The 22,194-nt window shown below is 42.1% G+C and overlaps 1 pseudogene; it reads right to left on the reverse strand.

Annotated features, from left to right (window-relative positions):
- Nucleotides 1-18,630: 18,630 nt before the first annotated feature.
- The window catches only part of LOC119309201, a 7,688-nt pseudogene continuing 4,124 nt past the window's right edge, over nucleotides 18,631-22,194 (reverse strand).

Raw genomic sequence — 22,194 nt, forward strand, 5'->3', positions numbered from 1 at the left:
TTGTCTTCCTCCCTGGACAGAAGGACAGGGGCGCGTGCCCGCCACCTGATGTCTACTACACAACCTTCTTCTTGTAGACGTTGTTGGGCCTGCAAGTGCACAAGTTTGTAAGGCAGTAGCAAATTTCCCTCAAGTGGATGACCTAAGGTTTATCAATCCGTGGGAGGCGTAGGATGAAGATGGTCTCTCTCAAACAACCCTGCAACCAAATAACAAAGAGTCTCTTGTGTCCCCAACACACCCAATACAATGGTAAATTGTATAGGTGCACTAGTTCAGCAAAGAGATGGTGATACAAGTGCAATATGGATGGTAGATATAGGTTTTTATAATCTGAAAATATAAAAACAGCAAGGTAACTAATGATAAAAGTGAGCGTAATCGGTATTGCAATGATAGGAAACAAGGCCTAGGGTTCATACTTTCACTAGTGCAAGTTCTCTCAACAATAATAACATAGATAGATCATATAACAATCCCTCAACATGCAACAAAGAGTCACTCCAAAGCCACTAATAGCGGAGAACAAACATAGAGATTATGGTAGGGTACGGAACCACCTCAAAGTTATTCTTTCGGATCAATCTATAAAAGAGTTCGTACTAGAATAACACCTTAAGACACAAATCAACCAAAACCCTAATGTCACCTAGATACTCCATTGTCACCTCAAGTATCCGTGGGCATGGTGATACGATATGCATCACACAATCTCAAATTCATCCAACCAACACAAAGTACTTCAAAGAGTGCCCCAAAGTTTCTACCGGAGAGTCAAGAAAACGTGTGCCAACCCCTATGCATAGGTTCATGGGCGGAACCCGCAAGTTGGTAACCAAAACATACATCAAGTGGCATGTGATATCCCATTGTCACCACAGATAAACACGGCAAGACATACATCAAGTGTTCTCAAAGTAAAGACTCAATCCAATAAGATAACTTCAAGAGGGAAACTCAATTTACCACAACAGAGTAGAGGGGGGAGAAACATCATAAGATCCAACTATAATAGCAAAGCTCCCGATACATCAAGATCGTGCCATAGAGAGAACACGAGAGAGAGAGATATCAAACACATAGCTACTGGTACATACCCTCAGCCCCGAGGGTGAACTACTCCCTCCTCGTCATGGAGAGCGCCGGGATGATGAGATGGCCACCGGTGAGGGATTCCCCCTACGGCAGGGTGCCGGAACGGGCTCACGAGAGGTTTTTGGTGGCTACAGAGGCTTGCGGCGGCGGATCTCCCGATCTATCTTGATATTCGATGTTTTTAGGGTACGTAGGCTTATATAGGCAAAAGAAGTCGGTCGGGAGGTGCTCGAGGGGCCCACGAGACAGGGGGCACGCCCAGTAGGGGGGGCCCCTATCTCCTGGTCTCCTCGAGGATCTTCTGACTTGAACTCCAAGTCTCCAGGATGATATTCTTCCCAAAAATAACGATGCCGAAGGTTTCATTCCGTTTGGACTCCGTTTGATATTCCTTTTCTTCTAAATACTGAACCAGGCAATAAAACAACAATATGGGCTGGGCCTCCGGTTAATAGGTTAGTCCCAAAAGTAATATAAAAGTGTATAATAAAGCCCATAATCATTCAAAACAGATAATAAAATAGCATGAATGCTTCATAAATTATAGATACGTTGGAGACGTATCAGCATCCCCAAGCTTAATTCCTACTCATCCTCGAGTAGGTAAATGATAAACAAAAGAATTTATGAAGTGTGAATGCTAGAAGGTGCACAAGTTTGATCAATGATAATTTCAATCACCTTTTCTAGCATGATAATATGTCATAATAGTAGTTCATCTCATAAAACTTCTCACGATAAAGTAACAAGCAATTCATATGTCAAAGCATAGACCATAAACTTTCTTGAAAACTAGCAAAGTTCATTCTCAGTCATCAAACAATTGCAATTCATCATATTTTCAGGAATAACAAACTCCACATACTCAACTATCATATAGTCTTCTACAGTTGCTAACACTCACGCAATACTAATGGTTATGAAGTTTCAATCGGACACTGAGAAAGATAGAGGCTTATAGTGTTGCCTCCCAACGTATTCACCTTTGGGTGATGTCAACAATAATAGTTCATGCTAACTTACATCCAATTGGATATATATATCAGGATCACCTCAACACAAAGTGCTTGCCAAAGGATAAAATGAAAAAGGGAAAGGTGAAGATCACCTTGACTCTTGCATAAAGTAAAAGACATAAAGTAAAAGATAGGCCCTTCGCAGAGGGAAGCAGAGGTTGTCATGCGCTTTTAGGGTTGGATGCACAAAATCTCAATGCAAATGAATGTCACTTTATATTGCCACTTTTATATGGACCTTTATTATGCAGTCCGTTGCTTTTATTGCTTCCATAAAAAGAGATCGTATAAAGTTATTTTCTTCACACCAAAAGATCATACATATTTAGAGAGCAATTTTTATTGCTTGCACCGATGACAACTTACTTGAAGGATCTTACTCAATCCATAGGTAGGTATGGTGGACTCTCATGGCAAAACTGGGTTTAAGGATATTTGGAAGCACAAGTAGTATCTCTACTTGGTGCAAGGAATTTTGGCTAGCATGAGGGGGAAAGGCAAGATCAACATGTTTGAATGATCCATGACAATATACTTTAACTGAGATGTCAGAAAACATAACCCATTATGTTGTCTTCCTTGTCCAACATCAACTCTTTAGCATGTCATACTTAATGAGTGCTCCCAATTATAAAATATGTCTAGGATAGTGTATTTATATATGAAATCTCTCTTCCTTCAATATTCTTTCATGAATTGTTCAAATGACCAATACAATGCTTGCTAACCTTCAATAAATTTACAACCTCTACTTTTTAGATGTGAAGTCATTACTCCCCATGGGATAAGCAAATGAGGCATATATAATTTCAGATTTATGACAATCAACTCATTCAACAATTTACTCATAGGATATAAGTGAAGCACACGAGTAAATGAAAAAAACCACTCCAACAAGATATAAATGAAGATCAATGAGTAGCTAAATAATTATGTAACTATGCGAAGACTCCCTCTCATTTAAGAATTTCAGATCTTGGTATTGTATTCAAACAGCAAACAAAACAAAATAAAATGATATTGCAAGGATAGCACAACTCATGTGAAGAAGCAAAAACTTAGGCTCAACCGATACTAACCGATAGTTGTTGAAGAAGTAAGGTGGGATGCCTACCGGGGCATCCCCAAGCTTAGATGCTTGAGACTTCTTGGAATATTATCTTGGGGTGCCTTGGAATTCCCAAGCTTGACTTTTTATGTCTCCTTAATTCCTCTCATATCATGGTTTCTCTTTTTATCAAAAGCTTCATCCACAACAAACTCAACAAGAACTCGTGAGATAGGTTAGTATAAACCAATGCAAAACCTTATCATTTTCTACTGTAACAAATCACTAAAATTATTATTCAACATTTCATACTAAATGCCTCTGCATATTTAACACTCCTATCCTTAAATAGAATCATTAAACAAGCAAACATATGCAAACAATGCAACCATAACAGCAATCTGCCAAAACAGTATAGTCTGTAAAAAATACAAGGGTATCAATACTTCCCTAACTCCAAAAATTATGAAATAAAATTCCTACTGTAATAAATTTATCATATCTCATCATGCAAAAAGTTTCAACATTATATCATGCTCTGAATTTTCTAGGGAATTTTGCAACAGCGGTAAACTTCCTGTTTTCAAACAGCAACATGTATACTAGCAAAATAAGCATGGCAAAGGCTATCCTTGAATTTTTTATTGAAAATAAAGATGCAAAAAATTATTCTAAATAACATAAAGCTAATACTAACAAAAGAAAATGATGCTCCAAGCAAAACACATATCATGTGGCGAATAAAAATATAGTTCCAAGTAAAGTTACCGATGAACGAAGACGAAAGAGGGGATGCCATCCGGGGCATCCCCAAGCTTAGGCTCTTGGTTGTCCTTGAATATTACCTTGGGGTGCCTTGGGCATCCCCAAGCTTAGGCTCTTGCCACTCCTTATTCCATAGTCCATTGAATCTTTACCCAAAACTTGAAAACTCCACAACACAAAACTCAACAGAAAACTCGTAAGCTCCGTTAGTATAAGAAAATAAAACCACCACTTAGGTACTGTAATGAACTCATTATAAATTCATATTGGTGTAATATCTAATGTATTCCAACTTCTCTATGGTTCATACAACTTAATACTAGCCATAGATTCATCAAAATAAGCAAACAACACATACAAAACAGAATCTATCAAAAACAGAACAGTCTGTAGTAATCTGTATCAAACGTATACTTCTGGAACTACAAAAATCCTAAAAAATTAGGAAGTCCTAAGCAATTTGTGTACCAATCCAGTTCAAAAAGAATCAGATCACAAGCACGTTTCTGTGAATTAACAAAACTAATTTACTGGGTGCAAAAGTTTCTGATTTTCAACAGGATCAACACAACTATCACCATAAGCTATCCTAAAGGTCTTACTTGGCACTTTATTGAAACAAAAGCTATAAAACATGATTACTACAGTAGCATAATCATGTGGACACACAAAAACAGTAAGGGTAAATATTGGGTTGTCTCCCAACAAGCGCTGCTTTTCTTTAATGCCTTTCTAGCTAGGCATGATGATGGCAATGATGCTCACATAAAGGGTAAGGATTGAAACATAACGGGAGCATCATGAAGCATATGACTAGCACATTTAAGTCTAACCCTCTTCCTATGCATAGGGATTTTGTGAGCAAACAACTTATGGGAACAATAATCAACTAGCATAGGAAGGTAAAACAAGCATAGCTTCAAAATTTTCAACACATAGAGAGGAAACTTGACATTATGGCAATTACTACAAGCATATATTCCTCCCTCATAATAATTTTCAGTAGCATCATGAATGAATTCAACAATATAACCAGCACCTAAAGCATTCTTTTCATGATCTACAAGCATATAAAATTTACTACTCTCCACATAAGCAAAATTCTTCTCATGAATAGTAGTGGGAGCAAACTCAACAAAATAATTATCATGTGAGGCATAATCCAATTGAAAACTAAAATCATGATGACAAGTTTCATGGTTATCATTATTCTTAATAGCATACAAGTCATCACAATAATCATCATAGATAGCAACTTTGTTCTCATAATCAATTGGAACCTCTTCCGAAATAGTGGAATCATCACTAAATAAAGTTGACACTCTTCCAAATCCACTTTCATGTTCATCACAATAAGATTCAACATCCTCCAAAATAGTGGGATCACTACTTACTAAAGTTGACACTCTTCCAAATCCACTTTCATCAATATAATCATCATAAATAGAAGGCATGCTTTCATCAAAATAAATTTTCTCATCAAAGCTTGGGGGACAAAATATATCATATTCATCAAACATAGCTTCCCCAAGCTTGTGTCTTTGCATATCATTAGCATCATGGATATTCAAGGAATTCATACTAACAACATTGCAATCATGCTCACTATTCAAAGATCTAGTACCAAACATTCTAATGCATTCTTCTTCTAGCACTTGAGCACAATTTTCCTTCCCATCATTCTCACGAAAGATATTAAAAAGATGAAGCGTATGAGACAAACTCAATTCCATCTTTTTTGTAATTTTCTTTTATAAACTAAACTAGTGATAAAACAAGAAACAAAAAGATTCGATTGCAAGATCTAAAGATATACCTTCAAGCGCTAACCTCCCTGGCAACGGCGCCAGAAAAGAGCTTGACGTCTACTACACAACCTTCTTCTTGTAGACGTTGTTGGGCCTGCAAGTGCACAGGTTTGTAGGACAGTAGCAAATTTCCCTCAAGTGGATGACCTAAGGTTTATCAATCTGTGGGAGGCGTAGGATGAAGATGGTCTCTCTCAAACAACCCTGCAACCAAATAACAAAGAGTCTCTTGTGTCCCCAACACACCCAATACAATGGTAAATTGTATAGGTGCACTAGTTCGGCAAAGAGATGGTGATACAAGTGCAATATGGATGGTAGATATAGGTTTTTGTAATCTGAAAATATAAAAACAGCAAGGTAACTAATGATAAAAGTGAGCGTAAACGGTATTGCAATGATAGGAAACAAGGCCATGGTTCATACTTTCACTAGTGCAAGTTCTCTCAACAATAATAACATAGATAGATCATATAACAATCCCTCAACATGCAACAAAGAGTCACTCCAAAGGCACTAATAGCAGAGAACAAATGTAGAGATTATGGTAGGGTACGAAACCACCTCAAAGTTATTCTTTCGGATCAATCTATAAAAGAGTTCGTACTAGAATAACACCTTAAGACACAAATCAACCAAACCCCTAATGTCACCTAGATACTCCATTGTCACCTCACGTATCCGTGGGCATGGTGATACGATATGCATCACACAATCTCAGATTCATCCAACCAACACAAAGTACTTCAAAGAGTGCCCCAAAGTTTCTACCGGAGAGTCAAGAAAACATGTGCCAACCCCTATGCATAGGTTCATGGGCGGAACCCGCAAGTTGGTCACCAAAACATACATCAAGTGGCACGTGATATCCCATTGTCACCACAGATAAACACGGCAAGACATACATCAAGTGTTCTCAAACTAAAGACTCAATCCAATAAGATAACTTCAAGAGGGAAACTCAATTCATCACAAGAGAGTAGAGGGGGGAGAAACATCATAAGATCCAACTATAATAGCAAAGCTCGCGATACATCAAGATCGTGCCATAGAGAGAACACACGAGAGAGAGAGAGAGATCAAACACATAGCTACTGGTACATACCCTAAGCCCCGAGGGTGAACTACTCCCTCCTCGTCATGGAGAGTGCCGGGATGATGAAGATGGCCACCGGTGAGGGATTCCCCCTCCGGCAGGGTGCCGGAACGGGCTCCCAGAGGATTTTGGTGGCTACAGAGGCTTGCGACGGTGGAACTCCCGATCTATCTTGATATTCGATGTTTTTAGGGTACGTAGGCTTATATAGGCGAAAGAAGTTGGTCGGGAGGTGCTTGAGGGGCCCATGAGACAGGGGGCGCGCCCAGTAGGGGGGGTGCGCCCCCCTATCTTCTGGCCTCCTCGAGGATCTTCTGACTTGAACTCCAAGTCTCCAGGATGATATTCTTCCCAAAAATAACGCAGCCGAAGGTTTCATTCCGTTTGGACTCCGTTTGATATTCCTTTTCTTCGAAATACTGAAACAGGCAATAAAACGGCAATATGGGCTGGGCCTCCGGTTAATAGGTTAGTCCCAAAAGTAATATAAAAGTGTACAATAAATCCCATAATCATTCAAAACAGATAATAAAATAGCATGAATGCTTCATAAATTATAGATACGTTGGAGACGTATCACCGCCTGCCGGCCACGCGCAGGGCCACGTCCTGCTTGCCGCCTTCTCCCCGACGCGCCTAGATGGCGCCACGCACCTCCCTGCCTCTCTTTTTCACTCTCCCGCGCTCTCACCCCCCTTCCCGGGATCTCTCTCTCGTGCGCCGACCGCTGCCGTCGCCGCCGTCCACCATTCGCGCAGCCACCGGCCTCCACATGTCTCTCCGATGATCAAAGAAGCTCCGCCGTCGACCTCTATGCCGTCTCCTTCGACCCACGCGAGCGGATGTAGCCTGCAGCAGCTTCCCTGACCTTTCTTCCGAGCCCACGGCCACCGGATGCCGCCGTCCGATTCACCATCTCCGCCGCCTCCCCGAGGCCACTGAGCTGCTCTACGACCTCCCTGTGAGCTCCCGGTCACCTTCCCCCTTACCCCGTGGTCTATCTCTCTCCGTAGACGCCGATTCGAAGACGATCGAAGCTCGCCGCCGCCATGCCTCATCGCCACCGTGGGCTGAGCACGAACCACCCGCGCCTGTGCACTCAAACGTGCTCATGGTGCCCCCAGGAGGCCAACGCAGCCGCTAGCCGGCCCCCTAGTGCATCGCAGCCTTGTGCCCGCATGTTCCCGAACTCCGGCCGCTGCAAAAGTTGTCGTCGCCATTGATTTAGTCAACCCCGGCGCGAGGTGTTGCCACCGCTAGATGCACGAGTCTCCCAGCTCACCGTAGCCGCAAACCACGAGCGAAACGATGCTCTGTAGCACCGTCCTGAGCAACGCCGGCGAGCCACCGCTGCGGGATGTGGTCACCGGCGGCTGAACGCCGTTCGCTGACGTGGCGCGGGTTAGGTTAGCACTAATCACAACCCCGTGTCACTGACAGTGGGTCCCACCGGGTTAATTAACTGGCTAACAAAATACTTAGTATTAATTTAACAGGATGGACCCCACCCGCTAGTTTGACCATGCCACCTCAGCTTTGATCGGGTCCCACATGTTAGGCTCTGTAGTTGAGTCTGTATCATTGACCAGTGGGTTCCACTAGTCAGGTTTGACTCGGGGCAGGCATGTTGACGTTGCTGACGTCACCCTGACGCACTACTGATGCAATAATTGATTTTCTGGATTTTTATTAATCCTGGAAATTTCAGAAAATATCCAAATCTTCAAAAATTCATATAAATTCAATCGTAACTCAGAATGAAATAATTTATATATGAAAAATGATCAAAAAAATCCAATCTATCCATTTGTACTAGTTTCATGCATGTTTAAACAAGTTAACCTTGATGTTTAGTGCAAAACATGATAAGGCACTATTTAAGATCACAAAATGAGTTTGGGGTTGAACCTTTAGTTCAAAATGACTCAAACCCATCTGGTTGTAGTTGCATTAGGCCAACACACTCATATTGACATGTCATGATCATGCATCATATTGTGCATTGCACTGATTGTGTTTCCTTCTTTGTGGCCAGTAATTGCCCCCCTTCAGTAGACGTGTTCCGGCAATGAGATCGATGACACTGATGAAGAACTATACTATCTTCAGAAGTGCCAGGCAAGCAAAACCCCCTTGTTCATTCTGATACAATCCCACCCTCTCGCTCCTGCTCTCTTTTACTGCATTAGGACAACAACGATTCAATTGTTACATGCTGCGGTAGTTGAACCCCTTTCCTCTGCATGACCTGTCATTGCCACAGTAAATAGATGAAACCCACTAGCATGAGTACGAGTTGTTTGAGCCCTGATGTGCCTACTCATTCATGCTTGTTTGTCATGCTTGCTACTGCTTAGAGTTGAGTCAGGTCTGATTCATCGGAGATGAATTGGAATGGTGATGAACATGTCCTACTGTGTGTGAGCTAAGTGTGTGAACACGATTCGGTAAAGGTATCGGTGAGAGGCCATGTAGGAGTACATGGTGGGTTGTCTCATTGAAGCCGTCCTCAGGAAGTGAGTTTTGTGTTTGTGATCCATGAACAGCTACTACCACGCATTGGAATGCTTAAGTGCCCCTCTCGACTCATTATTCAACTCGATCTCTATCCAGGAGTTGCAACTAGTTTCTGGTGTTTGTAGGTTGTGTTAGTAGTCTACCAAGTGGCACCCGGTACAGGTGGGTTTGGGTCAGACTAGGCACCGTGGCCGGGTATGCCAAGCGCCGCCCGTTTGGTGGGATTGGAACCCTGTACACATTGTTTGGGGCCGTGAGTGACACCCCGGCCGGATCTCCTTGCGGATAGAACCCGAATAGGCGATAAAACTGGACTAGAGACTTGGGTTGTTAGTCAGGTCGTGGCCGACTCCCTTGCCAGGCTTCCGCTTGAAGGTTGTCGAGATACACGACGTGTACATGGTGGTAAGTGGCGAGAGTGTGTGTGAAGAAGTACACCCCTACAGGGTTAACATCATCTATTCAAATAGCCGTGTCCGTGGTAAAGGACTTCTGGGTTGCCTGTACAGTTCATAGACAAGTGAAAGTGGATACTCTAAAATACGCAAGATAAGTGTGAGTGCTATGGATGGCGTTCTCGTAGGGAGACGAGAGCGGATCCATAGTAGTGTATTGTTATGGTGAATATGTGGACTCATGTGCGCCACCTCAAAACAGTTACTTGCAGTCGTAGTTCAGGATAGCCATCGAGTCAAAGCTGGCTTGCTGCAGTTAAACCCCACCACCCCCTTTGTTGATAATGATGCATAAGTAGTTAGTTCTGATGTAAGTCTTGCTGGGTACATTTGTACTCACGTTTGCCTATTTTATGTTTTTGCAGAGAGACTTCAGTCTCACTAATAGTTCCGCATGGACCTCGACGTTTAGCTTGTTACCTCAACTATGATCTTGTGCCGTCGGCAGGATCTTATAGATAGTCAGGCTTCTCAGCCTTTTTCATTTGTAGATGTCTGTACTTAGACATGTTAAGCTTCCACATGTGCTTTGACTTGTATGCTCTGAATGTTGCGTCATGCGACCCATGATTGTAATATCTCGCTCCTCGGAGCCTATTGGATGAAATACTTGAGTTGTAGAGTCATGTTGTGATGCCATGTTGTATTTGCACATATCGAGCATATTGTGTGTATGTTATTGAAATGCTTGGTATGTGTGGGATCTGACTATCTACTTGTTTATCCTTGGTAGCCTCTCTTACCGGGAAATGTCTCCTAGTACTTCAACTGAGCCTTGGTAGCTTGCTACTGCTCCGGAACACTTAGGCTGGCCGACATGTGTCCTTCTTCGTTCCTGTGTTTGTCCCCTCGGGGAAATGTCACGCGGTGTATACGGAGTCCTGTTAGTCTGCTACAGCCCAGTTTACCGGAGTCCTGCTAGCCCAGTTGCTATAGCCCGGATTCACTCACTGATGACCGACACGTTCATTGCTGGGTCATGTATGCCTGTCCCTGTAAGTTAGTGCCACTTTGGGTTCACGACTTGCCATGTCAGCTCGGGCTCCTTGTCATATGGATGCTAGCGACACTATCATATACGTGTGCCAAAAGGCGCAAACGGTCCTGGGCCTGGTAAGGAGACACCCGTGGGAATACCGTGCGTGAGGCCGCAAAGTGATATGAGGTGTTACATGCTAGATTGGTGTGGCATTGAGTCGGGGTCCTGACAGCGTGAGAGGCCTTGCTCCGCAAATCTGTCTGGATGGGAGGAAGAGGCGGGTCAAGGGGAGGTCCTCGGGGTGTTGCGCGCTGCCGGGAGTGGGAGGGGAGGAGGACTAGGCGAAGGTGGCGACCGATGGATGAAGGAGATGGCGGCGGCGTGTGGTCACGGGAGGGGTGGAGGAGGAGCGAGTGCGGGCGCGGGTCTAGGGTTCTCTCCACGGGCGTGCTCCTGTTTTATATAACTATGTGCAAAATGACAAAAATGCCCTTGGTGGGGCACGAGAATTACATGCGGTAGCACGGGCGAGAGTGGCACTGCTCATAGCAAGAAATATCGGACGAATCACGTCAATCAGGTAAATATCTGACGGCCGAGGTCATCCGGGCGCGAGATCGGACGACCCAGATCGCATCAGAGAAATGATTCGACGGTCAGCAGACACTGAGCTCTGGGAACCCTCGGTTTACCCTTGGTTTCTTGTTCTGGATATTGAAATCTCAAAATGGGCTTATATTTAAGAACGGGGGAGCGGCTGATTCTTTTTCTTTATCTAAAAAACCGAGTTTTAACTGAGGTAAATAATAGAGAATAGGGTTTGTTACAAGTACAAAGAACACATTATTACTCTCGCAAAATTATTCACCCCAATTTTTTACTCCGATGATGACCCAAAGGTTGGGTTTGGTCGAGATAATGGTAAGCAAGATTGTCGGTGGAGCGCTTTTAAGCCTGAAAACTCTTGTGTTTGTTCATTCCAAATTGTGCAGAAGATAAGCAAGGTGAGGGAGGATTGTTCGTTCTGTTATTGAATCGAACCACTAAGCTAGCGCAGTTGTGACTTAGAGTACCATGCATGAAATGAAAGAGTATTTTCATTCCTCTGCTGTAACATCCCAAAATTTTAAATTTTGGAATGTTATAATAATTAAAATATATGATTGTTTGATTGATTGTTGAGTGATTGATTGAGTGAAATTGATTGGAATTTGAAACTTTTGAATGAGAGGGAATAAAAGGACTTTCCGAAAGAAATGTTTCTGTTTGAAAATATTTGAATTTGGAAATATTTCAATCTTCAGGCCACTCAATGATCCGCATGATTTCTTCAATGAAAGAGAGTGGGAAGTAAAGAAAAATTTCATTTGAATTTGTCATTTAAATTTTGTTTTTAATACAAAGTGGCACTAGATTTAAGATGTTTTGAGTTAGGAATATTATTTTTGACCGATTCTTTTTGCTATTGGTTACTTATTAGACTAGGTACGTAGTAGTGTTTAGTTTGCATGTTAGTGAGTTAGTTAAATTAGCTTTTTTTGTAAACAGTAATGTTTACTCTGTTTTTAGTACTATTTGTAGTTTAAATATTATTAATTAGTTTTAATTAGTTTCTTTTGCTAGTTTTCGCCAGTGTGTCATATATTCTATTGTTTAACAGTAGGTAATTTCTAGGATTTATTAGACTTAGTATTCTTGAAGTTCTAGGTGTTGTTTGTTGCATGACTAGATGCTAGCAATAGAAATAGTGTTATCTTATTCTTTTGTTAGAATTTTATTATAGGAAAAATACTTTATGTTACTTAGTGAATAATTATTTTTACTCTCTATTAAGTAATCGTTTTAGGCTTTTTACTTGTTGTTTTAGGCTTTGAAATGTTTTTGTTTGAATATATTTGAACTTGGAAATATTTCAAACTTCATGCCACTCAATGATCCTCATGATTTCTTCAATGAAAGAGAGTGGGAAGTAAAGAAAAATTTCATTTGAATTTGTCATTTAAATTTTGTTTTTAACTCAAAGTGGCATTTGAATTTTATTCAAAAACTTTTCTGACAAAGAACACTTGAAACAAAAGTGTTGAGAGGGAGTAACATGACATCCCAAAAATGTTGGAATAATTTTCCTTTTGAGTTTTGAAAGTCATTTGGATTTTTGTATGATTTTTTCTAAATGATTTTTCAAAAAGTTTTTATTTTTCCTGGAAAGTATCCCATTAAATTGGGGATTATTTTTTTGATCATTTTGATATATAATACTCCTATACTTTATTTTTATTTTATTTTCTAAAATGATTTTTCTTCGCGGAATCTTTTAAAAAAGGAAAGGTATTTTTTGGGCCAAATCCGGCCCGATTGCGCCAGATCATCTCCTTCCTCATGAACGGGATTTCGTTCCCGAGCACAGCCGCGCCGGCCGTCATCGGAGATCGCGGGATTCGCGAAATCCCTTGCCCCCTCCTTCAAACCGACCTCCCTCCTATAAATAGCCACCTCCAGCATCCATCCCCGCCCCTAGAGCCGCTTCTCCTCGCCCCACGCTACTGCGCCACATCATCGGAGTTCGCCGGACCACCGCTGCCATTGCCGCCCCGCCCCGCCACCCATTGACCCCAACACTCGCTCCGCCCCGCTCTGCCGCCCCCGACCGTCCCTTCCCCGACGCCGGAGGGCCACCGGAGGACGTCGGCGGAGCTCCACCAGAACCCCATCACCGAAACTGCTATAGTAAATCCTGACCTACTGTTCAATTTCTTTCCTCTTCGTTCTGTTTATAAAATAGAATAGTTTCAATCTTGTAAGTTCATTATCTACGAGGTATTTTTGAGTGGTTCCAACTGTGTTGGATCACAAATTTTATGAAGTTTCTGTTAGTGCAATTAGAATTCATATTTGAGTAGTTTAAATTTGAGTTTGTTTGAATTTTCTCAAATCATTAGATTTAAGATATTTTGAGATAGGAATATTATTTTGGACCGATTCTTTTTGCTACTGGTTACTTATTAGACTAGCTATGTAGTAGTGCTTAGTTTGCATATTAGTTAGTTAAATTAGCTTTTTATTGTAAACAATATTGTTTACTCTGTTTTTAGTACTGTTTGTAGTTTAATTATTATTAATTAGTTTTAATTAGTTTCTTTTGCTAGTTTCGCCAGTGTGTCATATATTCTATTGTTTAACAATAGGTAATTTCTAGGATTTATTAGACTTAGTATTCCCAAGGTTCTAGGTGTTGTTGCATGACTAGTTGCTAGCAATAGAAATAGTGTTATTTTATTGTTTTGTTAGAATTTTATTATAGGAAAAATACTTTATGTTACTTAGTGAATAATTGTTTTCACTCTCTGTTAAGTAATTGTTTAAGGATTTTTACTGTTTGTTAAGTAGAGTTGTTGTGGTGTATATTAGCCCTATAAGTTTATATGAGTGATTTGGAGTTTATTTTGGTTTTTGACTTCGATCCTATTTAGATTTTGTTGTTATTCTGATTGTTGTGATTGAGTGCTAGCATGTTTGCTTATGTGAATACTATGCTTGCTTGTATAGATTTATCATCAGAGAGTGACGACTAGTGTTATCAAGTTTCCGAGAGCGATATTATCTTCATCAACTTACCAGGCAAGTTCACTTTGACCATGTTTTTAGTACCTATGTTTTCATTGCATTTAGTGTCACCGCTTCATCATTCCCTCCAGTAGTGATATTGAATCTTGTAGTTTGTTAGAAGCATGAGGTAGGAACCCACACCCCTGATACTAAAGCCCCGAGATGTTATTTCTTTTTTATGCTACGCCATCATAGACGGGGATTGGTATGAGTGTGAGTGGTCTGAGATGGAAGACCATATGTCAATGACGACGACTGCATGATGACATCTTCAAGGACTTCAAGACTCAAGACAAGATTTAATACACTATACTGGGTGGAGGATGGTTTTGACGGGCATCGTGGGAAAAACCCAGTGGATGCCACTTTCATCATGGGAAAACCCAGTGGATGACCCCGGGATGCATCATGGGGGAACCAAGTAGATGCCACCAGCATCGTGGGGGAACCCAATGGATGACATCTTGCAGAAAGCTTCACCCAGACTCAATGATACGGAAGAAGAATACTTCATGCCCGCAAGCTTACCTGTGTAGCCACAAGTCATTATGGGCTCAGGTTTGGTTGATCTTAATTGTGACCCTGGCTAGGACGGTGCTAAACAGATGTAGACGAACGGTAGGGCTGGATGATCACTGGATGCGGGTCAGGGGAACTCTTTGGAAGATCATGTTTCGGTCGTCCTGTTCTCAAACACTCTGACGTGCGAGAACTTAAAGGGAGGGATCGATTCTTGTGGTTAAAGTGCACAACACTCTACAGAGTTAAAACCTAATCGATTAGCCGTGTCCCCAGTTACGGACAATTTGAGCCTCTGGACTTGGATCTATCTCTGAACTCTCAACACCGGATTGATAATTAATTGAGGGCTACTTATTATGATTATACTGGGCTAAGAGACATCGGTTCGCGGAACCATGTCACAAAAATAGGTATTTGCCTTGTAGTAGAAGTTCCATGACAATCCTTTGTTGTAGGGAAAATAAAATCAGCTTTTACGCAAAAACTCATACACAGATCCTGAAATCCTTTGCATATAGAATAGTCTTATTCATTTGCATCATATTGTAACCTTGCTGGTACATTCAATGTACTAACCTACACGGCTGCAACGTATCATGTTGCAGGTTTTCTACCGACGGGTAAGAGTTACGATATAGGGTTACGGTCCGCACTCAACTTGCCGTTGGCGTTGATGGGACTCCACACCCGTTTGACTACTTCTGCTGAGATTAACAAGGTATATATCAGTTATACGTAATTTATACATGTGATTTCACTTTGATATATACATTGATGTACTATGTGTGCCAGCATACTGATCCAGGGATGGCACAGATACACAGAGGCTTGACTGTTTGAGGTCGGGTCGCTACATCTGCTCTACCAGCCAAAACCTAAAAGGACACTTCACACCTGACTGGAGACAGCAAACTAGAAACACCTTGCTTGTCAGTTTGGCATGCCGTCGGTGCAGGTACTTGCCCACCAAGCCTCGACCAGTCCATGAAGGGCCAAGTGGAAGTGACCAACCCAAAGATGTGAAATTTTTTGATGACCAAGAACCAAGGCCTTAGAGTGTAGCGACATGCAAAGTAGGTAAATACTGCAATTTTTTAACCCACGCTTGGCTAATCTATGGGCGGTCCAAATTTTATCTTGAAGTACCAACCAAGCAAAGAACTTGACTTTTGGAGGGAGCCCAAGCCTTCCAAACCATTTGGTCCATGGGTGAGTGCACCATCCCTAGGAATTGCGCCTCATAGGGGGAGGCCACCGCGTAGTGCCCACTAACCGTGTTTTCCACATAATGGCATCCTTAGCGAGCTTGTCAAGATGCACCTCATGCAAGAGCATACAAAGGGTGAAAATTTGTGTGATATGCTAAATGGAAACGGTGGTGGAGGGTTTAATCTTGAGAATCCGCACATTGTGCTTGAGGCCTCCCACAACTTCCAATTCTTTTCGTAAGGAAGCTTTGTGGATGAGCATGGCAATGTCTTTAGGCTTGCACCCAAGGAGCCATGGTGAATCCCAAAATGGGGTCTCTGCCCCATTACCAGTAGAGATGGTGGTGGATGCATAGAAAAAATGGAGGTCCTCCTCATCACACGGGTTTCCTATCCCCCACCCACATCTTGGTAGGCTCCTTCCATTCATACCAAGGCCACCGCAAACAAAGAGCACGCGCAAACTTGTTAGTGTTGAGAACCCCAATCCCCCATAGTCAAGTGACTGGCAAACAATCTCTCAATTCCCCTTGCATTTTTTCCCGTCATCTTGTCTGAGTCAAACCATAGGAAAGCTCTCTCAAGTTTGTTTACATTAAGAAGGGTGCTTGGCGTGATGACCAACGATTTGATGAAATAGACCACTTGGGAAGTGATCACAAACTTCATAAGAGCCATGTGTCGAATGGTGTTGATGTTTGGCCCTCATAAGTTGTCAACTTGCTTGCAACCTTGTCCATAAAAAAAATGTAGATCCAACAACTTCAATTGCCAAACTAAGAGATGAAGTCCCAAGTACCGCAAAGGGAAGGAAGCGCTAGTTGTTGGGAAACTTTGGGTTATATGATCAAAGTCAAGATGATTGCAACGAGTGGGAACCATTGAACTATTGTGGAAGTTGGTGTAAAGGGCAGACTAAGGCGTAGCCTAGTGGTGGGAAGGGGCTGATGCCTTCCCACCCACCCAGGTTCTAGGCATAGTACTTGCAATTTGGGTTTGTTGCGCCAATTATACTTTAGGGGGTTCCCTTACAGTCTTTCTATGAAAAAAAGTTGGTGCCAAGGTCCGTGACCCCCCCAAAAACGTCACAAAAAACTCGGAAGATTATGAACATCTTTTTGTTGATCGGATCCATGAACACAGCCGCATCGTCCGCATAAAGAGACACTAGTGCAGAATCGGGCTATAATCCCGGTTCGTAAGGGCCTTTAGTGCCGGTTCCAGAACCGGCACTAAAATGTTGCGACTAAAGGCCCCCCTTTAGTCCCGGTTCAGCACGAACCGGCACTAAAGGCCAGCCACGTGGCATGAGGCCGCGCCATGGGCTGGGGGAACTTTAGTCCCGGTTGGTAACACCAACTGGGACTAAAAGTTTATTAGTTTTCCATTCAATTTTTTGTTTTATGAATTATGGTTTAATTATTTTTCATTTCAGACATATTTGATAGTACTACGTACCGTACACGTTATGCATAATATGTATATAAATAGAATTTCTCATAGAACGGATCAAATATATATATATATATATATATATATATATATATATATATATATATATATCACATCATCAAATTCGACCATGCATGCATTCACATACAACTTGGTACATAAAATTTCTCCTACAATTTGCAAACCATTACAATGCAGGCATTACAGCGGGTAATAGTATTCTCCATTGGGATCTATGACCTGCTCGAGGAAAAATTCCGCTATTTCCTCTTGAAGTGCTTTCATGCGGTCATCTTATAGGAGCTGATCCCGCATCTGGAGCAACTTTATTAAAAAAGGAGATCAATATGGATATATTAGTTGTGTGTATATATATTAGATCATGAAAAAAAGATTTGTGAATTGTGTTCTAGCAAACGTACCTGAAAGTTTTTGTCTGTTAGCTTCCTTTCGGACGTCTTCATGCGAATGTTCTCGCAAACTACGTAGCCACATAAATAATCAAGCATGATAATGGTATTTTGATCAAAGTAGAATTACATAGAGATGCGCAGACGTAGCTAGCTGGTAGTAGTGCTTAATTAATTATTACCCTAGGTTTCACAAATGACAACTTTTCTTTCCAAGGGCCTTTCACCTTTTCCTTGAACTTTGCATAAGCCCTGCCCGCCGGCAAAGAAAATGAATGAAGGAGTTATTAATTAGCTGATATAAGGAAATGAACTAAAGATCAAGGCCTGCATATAGTGCGATAATGATTGAAATTACCTGTCGAGCATCCCAATAACGTTCAAGTAGTATATTTCTTTTGTTTCCTTTATTGAGTCTAGTAATGTAACTTTTCCCTCTTCAAGTTCAATGACTAGCAAGATCCAGTGACAACTGCATGCATGCGCACACATTTGTATAATTAAGCAGGCATGTGCATCTATAACTCATCAACTACACTTACTAACATCTAGTAAGCATAAATAGAATTTGTATTACAATATATATAGTAACACTCACTCGTAGATGTAAGGAAACCGTATTTCTGGTTCGGTATTTTGATCCACCCAAAACTTTAGCAAGTTATCCTCTGTTTCTTTTCCATGATGTTCCCATATCTTTTCATTGACGATATTTGGGTCAATGAACCCAACGCCAATGGGTCCAGCTTTCTTCATTTACTTTTCCAAATGACTTGTTGATGCTTGCATGGAATGCTAGGGTGGGATAGTCCCTCGATAGAGTACGCAACCACCCTTTGGTTGCCCAAGCAGGTATTAGATCACACTGAACAACAAATGAAATGTGCCCAATTATCATTGTGTTGTAATGCATTGCAACAGGTAAACAATCAACATTTGCACTAAGAGCACAACAACAGGTGTTTGTGCTTGGCATTCTCCTTCAGATGTTTCTCCAGATGGTAGCATCTCGTGCCCATTGGATCCCTGGCATCCAACACCTATGGAAGAAATAACAATTTAAGCAATCAAGATATACAAATACTAATTTAAAAAAATATCTACATGCATAGAAATTCTATTGATTACATAGTAAAGAGTAACTCTGATGGGGTCACCACATTGTGTAACAGTGACCTGCACAACAACATTTGAAGAGTCAAGAACTTTATAAAGTTCACCCCAAATTCTTTTGCTTTGTCCTTTCTCAAACATATTATGCCTGACTAGATCCCTTAAGCCATCTTCCTCTTCACCCTTTGGCAACTTTGATGAAGCATGTTTTTCCTCAACGCATCTAAAAGGCACAAAATAAAAGTTTACCAAGATACACAACTATCCTTGACAAATAATGCATGCAACTTCATGCAATTAAATATTACTTTAGAAAATTATGGAACTTCTTAAGACCGACACACTTATTCTTTGTCATATACAGTAGCAGATGAACAGCCAATAGGCCAGATTTCTTTGTAATATGCATGCAAAGTTGAATGACATATTCGGCTCTAGCTCCAGAATTGGAGACCAATCTTAAAGCTAATTGCCCTGACTCGTACCTTGAGAATCATCAGCTTTCTTTATTAGAGATTCATAATCGAGACTGGATAGTTTTGGTCGTTTACACTTGCCCTTTGGTCCAAAGGCATGCTCAAAAGGCTCAGTGTCAAGAAGATGTGCACGAGCTTACTGTAAAATCAACATGAGAGAACATATGTGAGTAGAAAATCATATTACAATATGATACTTCACATATGAGAGGCGGCCGGGGAGGGCGCCCCGATCTCCTCCGCTCGGCCCCCTCTCCCTCCCTACTCCCCCTCGCCGCCGCTGGAGGGCGTGGCCGGGCGAAGCCCGGTCTGCGCAGGCGGCGGCGGGGCCTCCTTCGTCCCCTTGCGCGGGTGGTCAGGCGCGGGCCAGATCCGCCGGGCCTGGGCGCCGGACTGGATGACGGGTGCGGCGGCACGGCGTGCTGCGGAGTGGTCGGGCTCCTGGCGGCGGTGCGGCGGGAGTCATGGTGGTGGTCCTCGCCTCTTGGCGCGCGGGGCTGCTCCGGGGCGGCGGCGCGGGCATGTCCTGTGGGCGCGGCCTCGGCCTCCCCTGCTTGGCCGGCGGGTCTCGGTGGGGGGGGGGGCTCCTCCCTACTGAGATCTGGCTTGCGGGATCTTCCAGATCCCGGCAAGGATGGCGGCGACCCGTGCACGAGAGATGGAGGTCTTCGATCAGATCCGGGTGAAAACCTGCTATTGGCTATTGCCAAGGCCGGCGATGGCGACGCTGTCTGCGTCGTTCCCTTCCTGAAGGCATCGTCGTGGAGATGTTCAAGGCCACTCTCTGCTACCTCCGGGGGAAACCCTAGATCAGTAGATCGGATGGCGGCGGCTCTCTGGTGTCGTCTTCCCCCCTGGGGGCGTCATTCTTGGAGGTGCGCACGGGCTCGAGGGACTAGAGGACAGCGACGTTGGTGGAGCGGAGCTTCATCTTTCACATTGATGATGGCGGATCTCGGCGGCATGGTGCTGTGGAGACTCGGCGTCTGATGCGCGGAGATGGACTCGTGCAGGAGGAGGAAGCTGTCTGGCGTCATGGGGACGTCGATGGCAGACTGGCCAGACAAGGTAGAAGCCTCAATTTGATCTGAAGACGGACTTGTGGAAGATGGCGGCGACGACACACGAGTGCGTCTGACCGGATTGCGCCCCAGACCGAGTATGTGGCTCGGCTGGGGTTACCGAATGAGTTTCGGCTTCCGGCTTTTGATGTTAGGCTTAGGTGAGTGGTTTGGGTAGTGGCCCAGCTAGCACCCCCTCATCATATGGGATAGGAGTAGCGGCACATGTTGCCAAGATGGTGGATTCAGACACATTGTTGTAATACTTTGTATGGTTATCGAGAATAATCAATAAAGTGGCCGTATGCATTTCCCAGATGCAGAGGCCGGGGGTCATCCTCCTTTTCTAAAAAAAAAAAATATGATACTTCACAATAATGTGGAAGGTTCCAAGCTATTTAACCAAAATAAAATTGAACCCAGGAGTACAAGTAATTAAGTTAAACACTAGTTTCAGCAAAATAGTGTCAGTCACATACACTAATAGTCCATGAGCTGCACATGCAAAATCAATGATCAGGATGATAGAAGTATACATAAGTGTTTACCTTCTGATGATCCTGCAGAAGCGATAGTGGCAGCTGTTTATATTTCAGTAAGACACTGTAGTTATTTGTAAGTCGTGCCTGGATTTCTTGCCTGAAATATTCAAGTTCTTTCTGATTGATAACTCGTGTATTTCCTGTGATAACCAAGAGGCAGAATAATACAATCAATATTCACTGTTACACCACCAGGCTTATAATGGAATAAATTTTTATACAAATTTAATCGTCAATCATCTGCACTGCACATCCTGTGACAGTATAACAAATTCAATCCAGCATACATCATAACAAAGTATGATTTAACCAACTGTTATGTAGATGATCTGATGTATTACTCACCAAGTTCACTATATGTACTGTGTCTTAGCAATTACTTAAGCCAATCAGTACTCAGACAGACTCTAATCAGCAAAAGAGCTTTAGTCATGGTAATTGCTACACTACTAACTGGATACAAAAATGAACCATAACATCTTCTCTGCTCTCCTCGTACATCTATCAAGCTCCCGACTGCTCCTAAAAGTGTACACATCCCTACTTGATCCAAATCAACAGCAACGTAATTACTTGCCCTCGTGTGATGCCCGGATAATCAAGCTACAATAATGCACTGCTAATGATGCCTTGTCATCGTTTTACTATTGCTAAGTCCCACGTTAAATCAAACCCGTTCGAATTCAAATTCAAAAATTAGTCAAACAATAAAAGTTTTTGAATGTTAAAACTAAAATGTTCCGAGTGTGTCGGATATTTCATAAGTAATGTGGGTGATGAAACTACACTTTTATAAAATAATTTAATGCACTGAAGTGATTAAAACATTATTTAAAATAATTAATAAATAATTTTAATTTGATAAATAATTGTAAACTAAGTTAAAATAATGTTGGGACATTTTAACTCGGTGGGTTTTGGTAAGTTACTAATTTAGAATTAAGTTTTGTAATATTCCAAAGTCATTTGAGATCTAAACTAAAACAAAGTAGTAAATAAAATAAACAAAAGACAAAATAAAAATA

This window comes from Triticum dicoccoides, chromosome 5B, assembly GCF_002162155.2.
Source record: "Triticum dicoccoides isolate Atlit2015 ecotype Zavitan chromosome 5B, WEW_v2.0, whole genome shotgun sequence".
In the NCBI taxonomy this organism is placed as follows: Eukaryota; Viridiplantae; Streptophyta; class Magnoliopsida; order Poales; family Poaceae; genus Triticum; species Triticum dicoccoides.